General features: G+C 47.6%; 1 protein-coding gene across 46 annotated transcripts in view; it reads right to left on the bottom strand.

Moving 5' to 3' along the window:
- The window catches only part of SORBS1 (sorbin and SH3 domain containing 1), a 232,296-nt gene extending 219,619 nt beyond the window's left edge, over positions 1 to 12,677 (bottom strand). For 25 of the 46 annotated variants that reach the window (XM_058697256.1, XM_058697251.1, XM_058697242.1 and 22 more), the window contains exon 1: positions 12,544 to 12,677. The gene's annotated coding sequence lies outside the window, so the exon portion shown is untranslated. The remainder of the gene's footprint in view (positions 1 to 12,543) is intronic. The other 21 variants (XM_058697265.1, XM_058697262.1, XM_058697271.1 and 18 more) reach the window with 3 other exon arrangements.
- Positions 12,678 to 12,895: the final 218 nt, after the last annotated feature.

Below are 12,895 nucleotides of genomic sequence, written 5' to 3' on the forward strand. Positions count from 1 at the left end.
GACATGCACGTCTAGAGCACGGTCACAACCCCCACGCCCATGCACTCCGTCACACTAAAACTTTCCTACTTCAAAACCGAAACAAACTGCCGAATACCTGCTGGGGAAGACAAGGGCCCTGAGCTCCTGGTGTTGAGGAGGAACCAACCCCCCCCACACATACACACAAGGAGGGCAGGGGCCATGTCTACATGTTCACCAATACCTGTTCAAAGGATGAAATGAGTCCGTGGCTATTAAAGCATTTAAAGTTCCACGTGCAAGCAGGGATGCACCTATGAAATGGGGCACCCTCCCAGCCCTGGGGCTAGCATCAGAGCTCTCTTTCTCCTCATTCAGCAAAACAGGGCACTTGGAGCCGCACCATGCCACACCAGATGGACCTGCTTGAAAGAGTGAGCAAATCGCCAAGCGACAGAAACCTCAAAGAAAAGCCAGGATCCAACCGCCAAATTACCCAGGATCTGTCCCTTCTCTCTGCCTCTGGCACATCTCCCTGCTCCATGGGGATGATGGCAAATGTCTGCAACTTCACCCCTCTGAGGTAGAAATACAGTAGGGGGAGAAGCAATGTTTGGGGACAGGAGAAAGGACCATGGGTAGAAGCAGACCAGGAGGAAAGGGACATCAAAGGGATCCTTGTTCAAAAGCCAGCGATGAGAACTGGGACTCAGAGGGCTTCGTCAACATGCTGGCATTTTTATATCAGCTCTCATGCCCAGAGCAGCTCGTGGCTTAGAAACATTCAGTTCTGTGTCCCTCTCCAGGTGGTTGGTCAACTCTGCAAACACAGCCCCGCCTGCCAATGTTCTTTCTTCCACTTTTCGGTCTCCCGTTTGAAAATGTCTCCTTGAGGGGTGTCTGGGTGGCTCAGTCAGTTGAGCGTCCGACTTCAGCTCAAGTCACGATCTCATGGTTCGTGAGATCGAGCCCCACATCAGGCTCGCTGCTGTCAGTGCAGAACCTGCTTCAGATCCTCTGTTTCCCCTCTCTCTCTGCCCCTCCCCAGCTCACATGTGCGTGCTCTCTCTCAAAAATAAATAAACATTAAAAAATAACAATAATAATAAAACAACATAAATTTAAAAAAAGAAAATGCTTCCTTGACTCCGCCAATAACTTCTATCCACCTTCTCATTCTCAACATAGCAAGCAGAACGTGTCAGGCACAGTTCTAAAGATTTGCATTATTGGATCACCCACAATGCCATGAGGTAGGTACTTTCTCCATTTTACAGGCAAGGCACCTGAGGCACAGATTAGTAACTTGCTCTAGGAAGCGACAGAGCCAGGATGTGAGCTCAGGCAGCCTGAGCGCAGAGACCACGCCCTCAGACAGTCCACTCCCCACCTCACTTCCCAGCAAGAAGAGCCACGCTCCAAGAGAAGAGATCTGTTCCCAGCTCAGGCCCATCCCGCTACAGGACCTTAAACAAACAGCTTTTCTGTGCATCAGCTGTCCCAACTGTGAAACAAGGCTAATCGCAGACGGTCTAAAAACACAGAATCTTAGCTCTGCAGGCCAGCACAAGCTGCCTAAGAGAACCTCTTGAGGTGAAGGGAACATACCGTATCTATGCTGTCCACAAGGCAGCCACTAATCATGTGTGTCTACTGAGCACTGGAAATGGGGCTTCTGTGAATGAGAAACTCAATTTTCTTTTATTTTTAAAGATTTTTTTTTTAAAGTAATCTCTGCACCCAGCATGGGGCTCAAACTCACAATCCTGAGATCAAGAGTCATGTACTCCGCTGACTGAGCCAGCCAGGCACCCCAAGAAACTGAATTTTAAACTGTATTTTATTTTAATTAATTTAAACATAGGTAGCCATATATGGCTAGTGGCTACCACACTAGACAGTTCAGCTGTAGTCTACAAATTCTACGAAGGCAGCTGCTGGTTCTCTGTGGTCACCGCTGTATTTCCAGAGCCCAGCACAGACCCCGGTCTGTGGCTGGTGCTCAGTGATTCTTTGTTGAACAACTCAAAAGCAAAGAACTTTTGAGGCGCCTGGGTGGCGCAGTCGGTTAAGCGTCCGACTTCAGCCAGGTCACGATCTCGCGGTCCGTGAGTTCGAGCCCCGCGTCAGGCTCTGGGCTGATGGCTCGGAGCCTGGAGCCTGTTTCCGATTCTGTGTCTCCCTCTCTCTCTGCCCCTCCCCCGTTCATGCTATGTCTCTCTCTGTCCCAAAAATAAATAAATAAACATTAAAAAAAAAATTTAAAAAAAAAAAAGCAAAGAACTTTTTAGGTGTTCTAATACGACTTCATCTCCTGCCCAGGGATTGACTTTCCAGGTTCCCTGGTCAACAGACATCCAACCTTGGCTTGATAAGGAGCCCAGGGCTTCCCAAATGCAGTACAGCAAGGAATGGCTCTCGTGATAGAAAGTGCTTCTATCAAGCCAAATTTATCTCCCTAAAATTTCAACTTATGAGTCTTGGCACATTAGCTCACAGGTTTAGGAAAACCAAAATAAATGATGAAAAAGCACTTAAGTATTTGTAAGCACTACAAACACAGGATTAGGTGTGTAATTCACTTTCTTAGTTAAGATGGATCTGATCTCAACTCGTAACAGTATGAGGCTGATTAAACAAATACGTGACTGTGATCTACTTGGAGGAAACAATCCTCTAGTGTCAAGGCTGTGGTACAGAACTGCTATGGCTGCTGACTCTACCATCATTGCACTTGACATCTGAGCCCCCTGCTCCAAAAGTGAGTCAAGGAGTGTGCAGCTGGACTCCCAAAAAGTGAGGCCTCGTTCTCCAAGCAGGGTCTGGGAACTCTGGCAGAGCGACTCACATTTTCTTATGTCCTTGATGTACACTAAGTGGAAAAGCCTAACGTGTACCATACACCTGCTATGCACCAAGGATGATATCAGACACAAAGAGGACTACGATGTGGCCCTCACAAGGAGCCCAGTCTACAAAGATTGAGAGGTCAAGTTTGCAGAGTACGGACTGTGCAAGGCACCGAACTACCATCAGGATAAAGACGTATAAGCCAAACACAGTCAATCCAGTGTGACAAATGTCATAACGGATGTATATACAAAACACTGACCTGGCTGCCTTAGAAGACATACCTGGAAGGATCTTAGCACCATGCGTTGACACAGCAGGTATTCAGCGCAGTGAATGGAATCAAATCTTGACCGATAGCTCATTTTAAGGCTGGGGAAACCAAGACCCAGACAGGTTAAGTGACTTCTAAAGGCGACTCAGGTCATTAGTGATAAGCCTAGAGACAGCATCTGAGTCTCGTCGCTCTCTAGCCCAAAAGCCTACAACGCTGTCTCATGGTGCTCCCTACCCTACACGGCACAGGGAGAATGGCAGGATCTGTTGCCAGTTACTACGTCTACCTCAGAATAAACAACGGATTTATCTTTGTAAGATTGTATGTTTGGGACTCTCTTGAAATCTCACGACTAACAGTAGCCATACCATCTTAGAAACACGTGTTCAATCAGTTAACAAACATTTCTTGGGAATATACGATATATCAGGTACCAGTTTAAGGGCTTGGATAAAGAGACGAAACTTCTGGTCAAATCAGAGGATTAAAACACCCATATTTATCCCTGCTGTCTCCCAGAACCCCACCAGAAAAATTTGATTTTTAATGGAAAGGAAACAACAGCAGACAAGATACATCAACAAAACTCTGGAAGACAGAGAGCTGACCACCATGCAGTAGCTGATTCAGGTTTCTGCTCTGCTAAGTGCAAGCAGGGGAAGAAACCACTAAACAAGAGGGGACTAATGCCACAGAAACAGGAGAAGCCTCAGGAATTGGAGGCACCAAGGACTGAGAGGGGAGGGGACAGGGGCTAAAAAGAGACTCTGCTAAAAGTTGTTCAAGGAGCGATTCCAGCCCAGGGTCTCCCTGCCTGCAATCTGCTCAGTCTGATTTCCCTCCCTCAGGAAAAAGGTAGAGATTCACTGTTTAGGCAAACTACAAGAGAGACTCTGATTCAGACACAGCTGAGGGAGGGGAATAGCTGAGAGAGGAAGGCAGAGAAGGGGGCAACCTTCAGAAAAGGACAGAGGGAGTGAAAGTCTGCATACCAAACAGGGTACCCAGCCTCCTTTGCCATCAAGGCTCCCAGAATGCAGGACAACCAGGCTATTAAACCCCCAGGCAACATTCTTCTCCAGGAAAACCCAACATCCCCACAGAAAAGATCTATAGGCACTGACATTTAGGTGTCACCAGCAGGAAAAAAGCAGGCTCTCTTCTGGAACGCTACAAGGAAGTTAAGCCTCCTTCCTTGTCACACAGATGCCCAATCAGCATTTTAGTATTCACTCTTAAAATATAAATGGACAGGGAAGGCTCCTATGGGAAATTCAGTAACCAAAACAAGCAGGAAAAGGGGCTTGGAGGAAACAAAGACAAAGCAGGAAACAACAGAAAAACACCAAACAGAACAAAACAAAACAAACTAAAAAAACAAAAACCTGGGGCACCTGGGTGGCTCAGTCGGTTAAGTGTCTGACTTTGGCTCAGGTCATGATCTCGCAGTTCATGGGCTTAAGCCCCACGTTGGGTTCTGTGCTGACAGCTCAGAGCCTGGAGCCCGCTTCGGATTCTGTGTCTCCCTCTCTCTCTATCCCACCCCCGCTCATGCTCTGTGTCTCTAGCTCTCAAAAATAAATAAACATAAAAAGAATTTTAAAAAAAAACACACACACACACAAAACCCAACATAAGTGAATTTATTGCACCTATGAAACAAGATGCTATTAAAAAAAAAAAATGACCACTAGAGAAGTAACTAGGGAGTTCTAGAAAGTAAACACGGAAGTGTGTTTCATGCAAAACCACGAAAACAAAATTTAAAAATTCAAAAGAGTTAAGGAAAAGCTGAAGATGTCTCTCAAAAAGTAAAATACGGGCACCTGGGTGGCTCAGTTAGTTAAGCATCTGGCTCTTGATTTCACCTCAGGTCATGATCTCATAGTTTGTGGGATCAAGCCCCATGCTGGGCTCCCTGCTGTGCATGGAGCCTTCTTGGGATTCTCTCTCTCTCCCTCTGCCCCTCCTCCCACCACATGCACACATGCACACATGCACGTGTGCTTTCTCTCTCAAAATAAATTAAAAAACTAAAAAAAAGGTAAAAAATAAAATGAAAAACAGGAAATAAAAGATTTAAAAATTGTAAACTCAACCCAGGACGTCCCATATCCAACCAATAGAAGAGTTCCAAAGACAAAAGAAGAAAGGAAATTATCAAAGAAAAATATAAGAATATCTCCCAGGACTGAAGAATGTGAGTCTTCAGATCAAAACAGCACACCAAGGACCCAGCACAATAATTTTTAAAGCAAGAAAATTTACATTTAAGACTTTCAGTGAGAAAAAAGCAGGTTGCTCATAAGTAATCAAGAATCAGAATGGCCATCTGAATTCTTGCCATTAATACTGGAACCTAGAAGACAGAGGGGCAATGCTTTCAAAACTCTAAGAGACAATGGCTTTCAACCTAAAATTCTAGACAAATCAAACCACCAATCAAGTGTAAATATTGAACAAGGATATTTCAGACATGCAAGTTTGAAGTGATCAACTTCCACAGACCCTCTCTTAGAACCTCCTGGAGGAATAAACCAAGAAAGAGGAAACATAGGATCCTGCCCAGGACAAGGTGAAGGAGCCCCCAGAATGAGTCATATCACAGGCCTAGAGGTCAATCAACCCAGAAAAGAGGAGAGGGATGGAGGCCTCTGGGAGGGAGGTCTCCAAGGGGAAAAACTGTAATAAAATGAAAAAGGAACATAGGTTATAAAAAAAAAAAAAATAGATGCTCTGAAATGCTGTCAGAGACTCTTTGATAATTAGCAATAAGTACACATAAAACTAAGTAGAAAAAACAAGGCAATTATTAACAACAACAAAAAAAGATGTACAAGAAAGGAAATATCATTATAGCAGAACTACATGACTCAGCCATGAACACTATTTACATGGCCAAAATAACTGAAGCACTGACTATCAATGTAACCCCAAACTGTGATGTAACCACATCAGGAAAACAAGATGGAAGGGAAGGGATGTGTGTGGGGAAGGGACAGGAGGGGAGATGAGGGGAATAAGGGATCCTATAATCCATGGTAGGACATCAAGGAATAACATCCAAACTGAACAATCAGGAAACAGCACTGTAAGCAGGAACTTACAAATATAATAGCAATATCAAGAGAAACAGTTAAAAGGGGTGGAAGTGACTACAGTGAACAGAATAATGGCCCCTCAAAGATGAAGATGTTCATATCCTAATCCCCAAGCCTATAAACACGTTACATGGCAAAGGGGAATGGAATTCAGGTTGCTAATCAAGTGAATTTAAAGTAAGGAGATCACCCTAGATCACCCTAGATCACCAGGTGTGCCCAAAGTAATCACAAGTGTCCTTAAAAGTGGAAGAGGGAGGAAGAAGGGAGGCCGAGGAAGATGGTGAGGTGTTCAGAGTGATACAACGGGAAAAGGACTCAACTAGCCACTGCTGGCTCTGAGGGCAGAGGAAGGGGGCCAGGAGCCAAGGAATGCAGGCAGCTTCTAGAAGCTGGAAGACGCAAGCAAGGAAACAGATTCTTCCCAGAAGGTAATGCAGCCCTGCTACCACCTTTACTTTAGCCCAGTGAGAACCTCTTCAGACTTCTAACGAATGCAACCATAATAGAAATTTACTTTGCTTCAAGCCACTATGTTGGTGGTAATTTGGTACTGCAGCAATAGGAAATCACATTCAGTGACTGACTCTGGAGAGTAATCCTGGTATGAGGAGGGGTGACACAGCGTTTCATTAACATTGCAATGTTACTTGACTTTTAAAACTATATATGTGAATACGTATACGACTTTGATGTAAATTAAAATTGAATTTAAAGAGAGATGAAACACAGATTCTTTCTTGCCAGATCTCACAATCTGGTAGAAAAGACAGACAGGAACCAGCTACTGCTGAACACAGGAAAAAAAAAAAAAAAAAAAAAAAACCACACCTCTTTCAGATGTGAGGAGAGTCTGAATTCAAGGAGACCAAGGAGTCAGTCAGGCAAAGGGGAAAAAAGGCCTTCTGGTGAGGGAACACGCCCTGGTGTGAGAGAGAACCTGGTCTTTCGGGACATGGATGAGGTCTGAACGACTGGAACATCCAGTGGGTCTGGCAGAGCCAGCAAGGAGGGCTGGGGTGGGCAGCTCTCAACAGGTTTGATGCCTGCGCCCCACTGCTGGCTTCTTCAGCTGGGGTACAGGACCTGCTGTGCATAATTAAAATGTGCATGGGTGCATATCTGGGTGGCTCAGTGGGTTAAGTATCTGACTCTTGCTTGATATCGGCTCAGGTCACGATCTCACAGTCATGAGATCGAGCCCCATGTCATGCTTGGTGCTGAGCAAGGAGCCTGCTTGGGATTCTCTCTCTGCCTGCCTCTCTCTCTCTCAAAATGAATAAATAAACTTAAAAAAATAATACTAAAAATAAAGTGGGCACGGACAAGTGAAGGCTCAAGAAAAACAGCATTTTCCTGGACCATCAGTTGTACTCAAGAGTAAAGCATTTCAAATACTTTTATACTAAAACCAACACAGACATATTACAGAGTAGAATACAAAACGCATATGAATTTTTAACATATTAACTAGAGATTTCAAGGCAACTTCTTGCTTGCAAGGCCGGCGTTAGACGCTACACTACCTGCTGACCACTGAGTGCTAAAACTCCATCTTCTCTGTAATTAATCTGAGTCAGAAGAAAATTTTAAAGCTGTACAGCATGCATCCATCAAAGCACCTGGGACTTCATACCCACAACCTGTCAGTGGGTGCCTACACTCCCCTGGGTCCCAACCAAGATGAATCAGAAGGCTGAGAAGCAGCCCATTGTTTTCCAAAGAGGTCTAGGTACTGCCACTGACGGGGTAGGTCAGCTGAGGGAAACAAGGAAAAACCATCACAATGAATTCTTAGATGTACTCTCTTGGCCATAAGCCCACCCACCTCTCCGACTCTAAGCATTACCAGAATCACAGGCAAGAGCCCCACCTTCGTCATCAATACCCCCAACCTTTACACTACAGGACTCTGTTGGAGAATACATTGCAGACACTCTTTCCATGGAAGGAAGTCAAGAAATAGGGCACATCTCTTGGGAGAGGGTGTCCCTTGTGTCCACAACACAGGGGTGGAAACTTTTTCTATTGTTGTAACTGTTTTTGTTGTAAAAACAATAGCCACATGACACTAAGCTGGGGATTTTTTTTCTATAAAGAGCCACTACTGACCACAGAAGAAAGGGGGAGGGGGGTCAGGGAGGAAAGGGGAGGCAGAAATCAATGAAAGGCCACACAGAAAGGAGTAAAAAGCAATTTAATTGGGTTTGGTTTGTTTGTTTTGTGTGTAAAACACATACCCGCACATTCAAAAAGAATGAACTCAACTGATTTTAAATTAAGAACAGAGAAGATTAAATTTTAATAACAGTAAATACACTAAAATACACTACAAAGCTACATTTTTGACAGTAAAGAAAGAATGGGGGAGGAGGGTAAGAAGACACAACGGGAGGAGACAGAAAGAAATGTATAGAGGAGGAAGATGTGGGGAAGGCAGAATGGGATGACAAAGAGACACACAGACCCACACACCTAACCAAACTCCAAAAGAGGGAACAACCCAAAGATCTACAGAGACACTTCGTAGGCCCCACGAACCAGCCAAAGTAAACTACACCATACAGGCCAGTTGTTGGCTTGGGCTATTATCACCTTTCATGCTTGCTTTTGAATGGCTACTGATCCGTTAACCACTGTTCACAACTCTTTAATTGCTCATTGAAATTCTGAGGCTTAGCTCAGATCCCAGGCCAGAAGCTCCCCTCACGTGAGCTACAGTTCAGTGAATCAGTCATCTCCAAGTTTGGCCTCTGAAAAGGGAGTACATGAAACACTATCTCGTAAAACATACAAAACACCGATGCAAGAGGAGAAAATGCTGCTTGAGTTGAAAAGAAATTCCACGGGAAACTTTTAGTTTTGCACGTAAAAAACAAAAACAAAAACAAAAAAACCTGGGACTTCAGCAGAACTGGGTCCCACCTCAGCATTCTCCAGCATCACCACCAGCACACCTGACTTCCCACATGTTCAAGTTCTACCTGCCCGAGTGGCTCCAAAGGCCTCAGCTGACCCTAAAACAAAGCAGCCTCTACCACACTCTGCAGTCTACGGGTCAACAGGAGATCCTAACCCCAGCCTGGCCTCTCGTCCATCCACTCCCACCCCTGTCTACATCAAGCCTCTGCTCACTTACCTCACTCCAGGGGCTCAGGAGTCTGTTATCACAGCTGGCAGCTCCCTTTTCAGCATCATCCCTCTCTCCTCCAAGCGTGGGGTCTGTGTTTTCCCCTTCCCCACCTGACCTGCCCCCAACCTCTCCCTTCTTCAGCCCCTATTTCCTCCTTACTTTTGGCTATCCCACTTTAGAATCTCAGAGGAGGAGGGAGTTTAAGAGATAAATCTAGAATACAGGACCTAGAATCTACCCCACCTGGGTTCCTGCCCTGGCTTTGCATCTTGCTACCTGTATGACTTTGGACAAATCACCAAACTTTCCTAATCTCTCAAATTCCTCAGTGAGGGGGGTGGAACCTGGCAATCACAGAGTTTTCTTCCAAAGCTCATGCTCTAAATATCTGAACACTCACCTGTATAACCATAAATAAAGCCGTGAGTGAAACACACACAGGAAAAGAGAACGAATTCTAGAAACTCCCCTTCCTTAGCATTCTGCCAATTCGAGTCTCCCCAACCAACCACCCACTCAGACGGTGGGTGCCTCTCACTCAGGGCCGTTCTAGCTTCTAATTATTTGCATACAGTAAAAACCTTCTGAGTTGTACTAATCAAGGAAAAGGCCAGTCTGAAGCCATCAGAAACCGAAGTCGTGGAATACTTCTTTTATACCATTGAGCAATACTGTGAGTTTAACATCAGTTTAGCAAACAGAATAGAATCTTAAAATGCCCTCACAAACTGTACTTGTGAATCTAAGAACAGTAATGCTGTCAGGAACCCCTGGAAATGGTCTTCTCCAGAGCTTCCACTTTTTTCCAACAAGGACACAGGCCCAGAGAGTGGAAGCCACTAGCCCAAAGCCCAAACCAGGTTAGTGGCCAGGATCAAAGCCAGCTGTCCTGCCTCTGGCCCAGACCTTCTCCACCAAAGCTTTTTGGAACCTTCTGTTTCCTTTTACAGAGACAGATTAAATCCTAAATTACCAGTGAGTGCCCTCTACAGCAAATCTATGTCCATGTCCAAGGAAGGGTCCAGAGCTAAGTTTGAATGGCCATTACCAATGCTACCTAATAAAAGCCTTCTTTCCAGAACCCTGCCCATTCATACTCTGCAAAGAAAACCCCAGACTATGCTATCTATATTCAACTCTATTTTAGGGAGGGGAAAAGAGAGGAGAGCTGAACAGTCCTTTGTTCTGCCAGTAAGAAGCATCTGCTCGGCCTTTCCCAGAACTCCTACCTCACCCCCCATTATTCCCAATCCCTTCAGAAAAGTTCACAGGAACTCTCCAACTAGAAAGAAAGAAAGCAGGTCAGAGGAGGATGGGGCCAACAGGGGGTGGGGTCGAAGGGAAGATGACAATATCCTCCCATCTCTTTGCCCCACAGGGTAGAAAGCATTTCTTTTCAGTTGCTAATTCCCTGCTGGGAAGCCACCAGTGACAGTTCAACTCTGGACCCTCCAGCTGAGAAATGAGCTCTCTGCAACCCCAGGACAGCTACCCTTTTCCTAACTGTCCCCTCTAACAGTGCCCTCAGCAAAGGTGCCAACAGACCCACCCTTCCCTGCCATCCCCTTAGGCCAAGAGCCTGAGACAGCAGAGCATGGCTGGCAAGGAGCTATTTAAGGCAGCATCAAGAGGGTGGGGCAGAAAACTGCTGGCAGCATCCTCTTCCCCCACCCCTCCCTCAAGCCAACACACACACACACACACACACACACACACACACACACACCCTCTTGTGGGTAGACAGCCATCTAGCTCACCTGTCTCTAAGGGCTGTAGATCTGGAGTCTCCAAATGTCCAGCATGTGCTTTCTGTCATTGAAGCTGCTGTCCCCATCTGCTGCCCACCCCACTTTTAATCCACCCCTTCTCTTCAGTCACCACCAAGCTACCTCTCCAATCAAAACCACACAATTGAATCTAAATAGAGGAGCTTGAAAACCAAGCAGAGTGGAGACATACAAGCCATCCCTGGCCTCCACTTATGAGAAGAAAAGTGGCCGGGGGCGGGGGCGGGGGGGTGATGTCAGAGGCCCGACTGCTAGATAGGTTCCATGATGTCTCTAAATGAACCTCCCTCCTATTGACAGCGAAATCAATTCTGGCAATTTCAGCAGGTCGGCCCTGTGACAACAGGAGCATCCCAGCGCTCAGTTTAAAACAAAAATCCAAAGGCTCAGCCAGAACATGCTGGGAAAACCCAGGGTCTGGATAAAAGGAGCCACGCTCAGTGGGATCCCTTCTGCTTTTATGTAGCAATGTAATAGCGTAATAAATTCTGTCTGCCTGAAGAAAGCATGCACTGGTGAATTTCAAAGCCATCTTACGACAGCGGATGCACGGGGATGCAGAATTCGACAGCATATTCCCCCATGAACGGTACATAATGACTTCAAGCCTCTTTCCCCCTCTATCTTGAATGGCGCTGCCGCGTATCAAGGAAGCCACATCGGAAAGCAGCCAGGTGGGAGCCGGGGATGCCCGGGGAATTCGGAGAAAGGAGTTGGCTTTCAGTCCATGTCGGTGATAAGCTGCCTAGCAAGATGCTGCCAGTCACTCTGGGGAATGAAGGAGCATGGGCGGATGGGCACGCACGGTGTTCCCAGACCCACACACGTACCCGCTCATTCAGGCGGGTCCTAGGCCAGACGGATCGTCCTAGCGCCCCTCCCGCCGCCCTCTCCTCCTGGGGGATGCTGATAAATGAACACACCTGCGATGCCTCCATCCTGCCGCTCGCTCCCTCCTTCTTCCTCTGGCTGCTGCAGAGGAGCCCCTCCTCGGTAGTTTCACTTTACAGCGCAAACCCACCCGGGCTTTGATGTCTCCTCCACCCACCCATATTGCAGCCAGCCTGAGGCAGGCGGACGTTCTCTCCTAGCAGAGGCCATGATCGCACGTACCCCCACCCACAAAAAATAAAACAAAACCTGAATCCCGGGAAGCCCCGCACCCTGGGGAACTTTCCTTGAGAGACTGAGGATCCACCCAGCAGGAAAGGAGGGTTCGGCCAAGGGGGACCACGGTTTTCCCCGTGACCACGGGGGATGCTCTGGGGGAGGGCGTCCCCCAAGTCCTTCCAACAGCTGGCCCTTTAAACGCGCCTCCTCCTAGCACGGAACAAAGGCACCGCCCGCGGGGGCCGGGCCGCCGCACGCCCCCGGCGCCGCCGCCGCCGGTCGGGCGAGCGCGGGCGGGCGAGCGGGCGGCTGGCGCGGGCTTACCTTGCGGGTCTCCGGGCGGGCGGGCGGCGCGCGTCCTGCCCCACTCGCACTACACGCTGCAGTTGGCCCCGCTCTGTTTTTCTGGGACTCGCCGCTGACTTCACCGACACTTCGCGGCCGGCCAATGGGCTGAGGCGGCCGCCCCCTCATTAGCATGCGTCTGGAACCGTCCACTCCGGCAGCGCCGGGGCGGGGGGCGGGGTCAGGGGGCGGGGCCCGGCCCGGCCGTGACAGGAAGGGGCGTGTGCGCCAATGGGAGGCGAAGTAGGGCCCCGCCGCCCCGCCCCGCGGCATTGTGAGCCGAGAGCGCGGGCCCGCGGGTCTTTGGCAACACGGCGTGCGCGGTCCCAGT

Source organism: Neofelis nebulosa, chromosome 13 (assembly GCF_028018385.1).
Source record: "Neofelis nebulosa isolate mNeoNeb1 chromosome 13, mNeoNeb1.pri, whole genome shotgun sequence".
Lineage (NCBI taxonomy): Eukaryota > Metazoa > Chordata > Mammalia > Carnivora > Felidae > Neofelis > Neofelis nebulosa.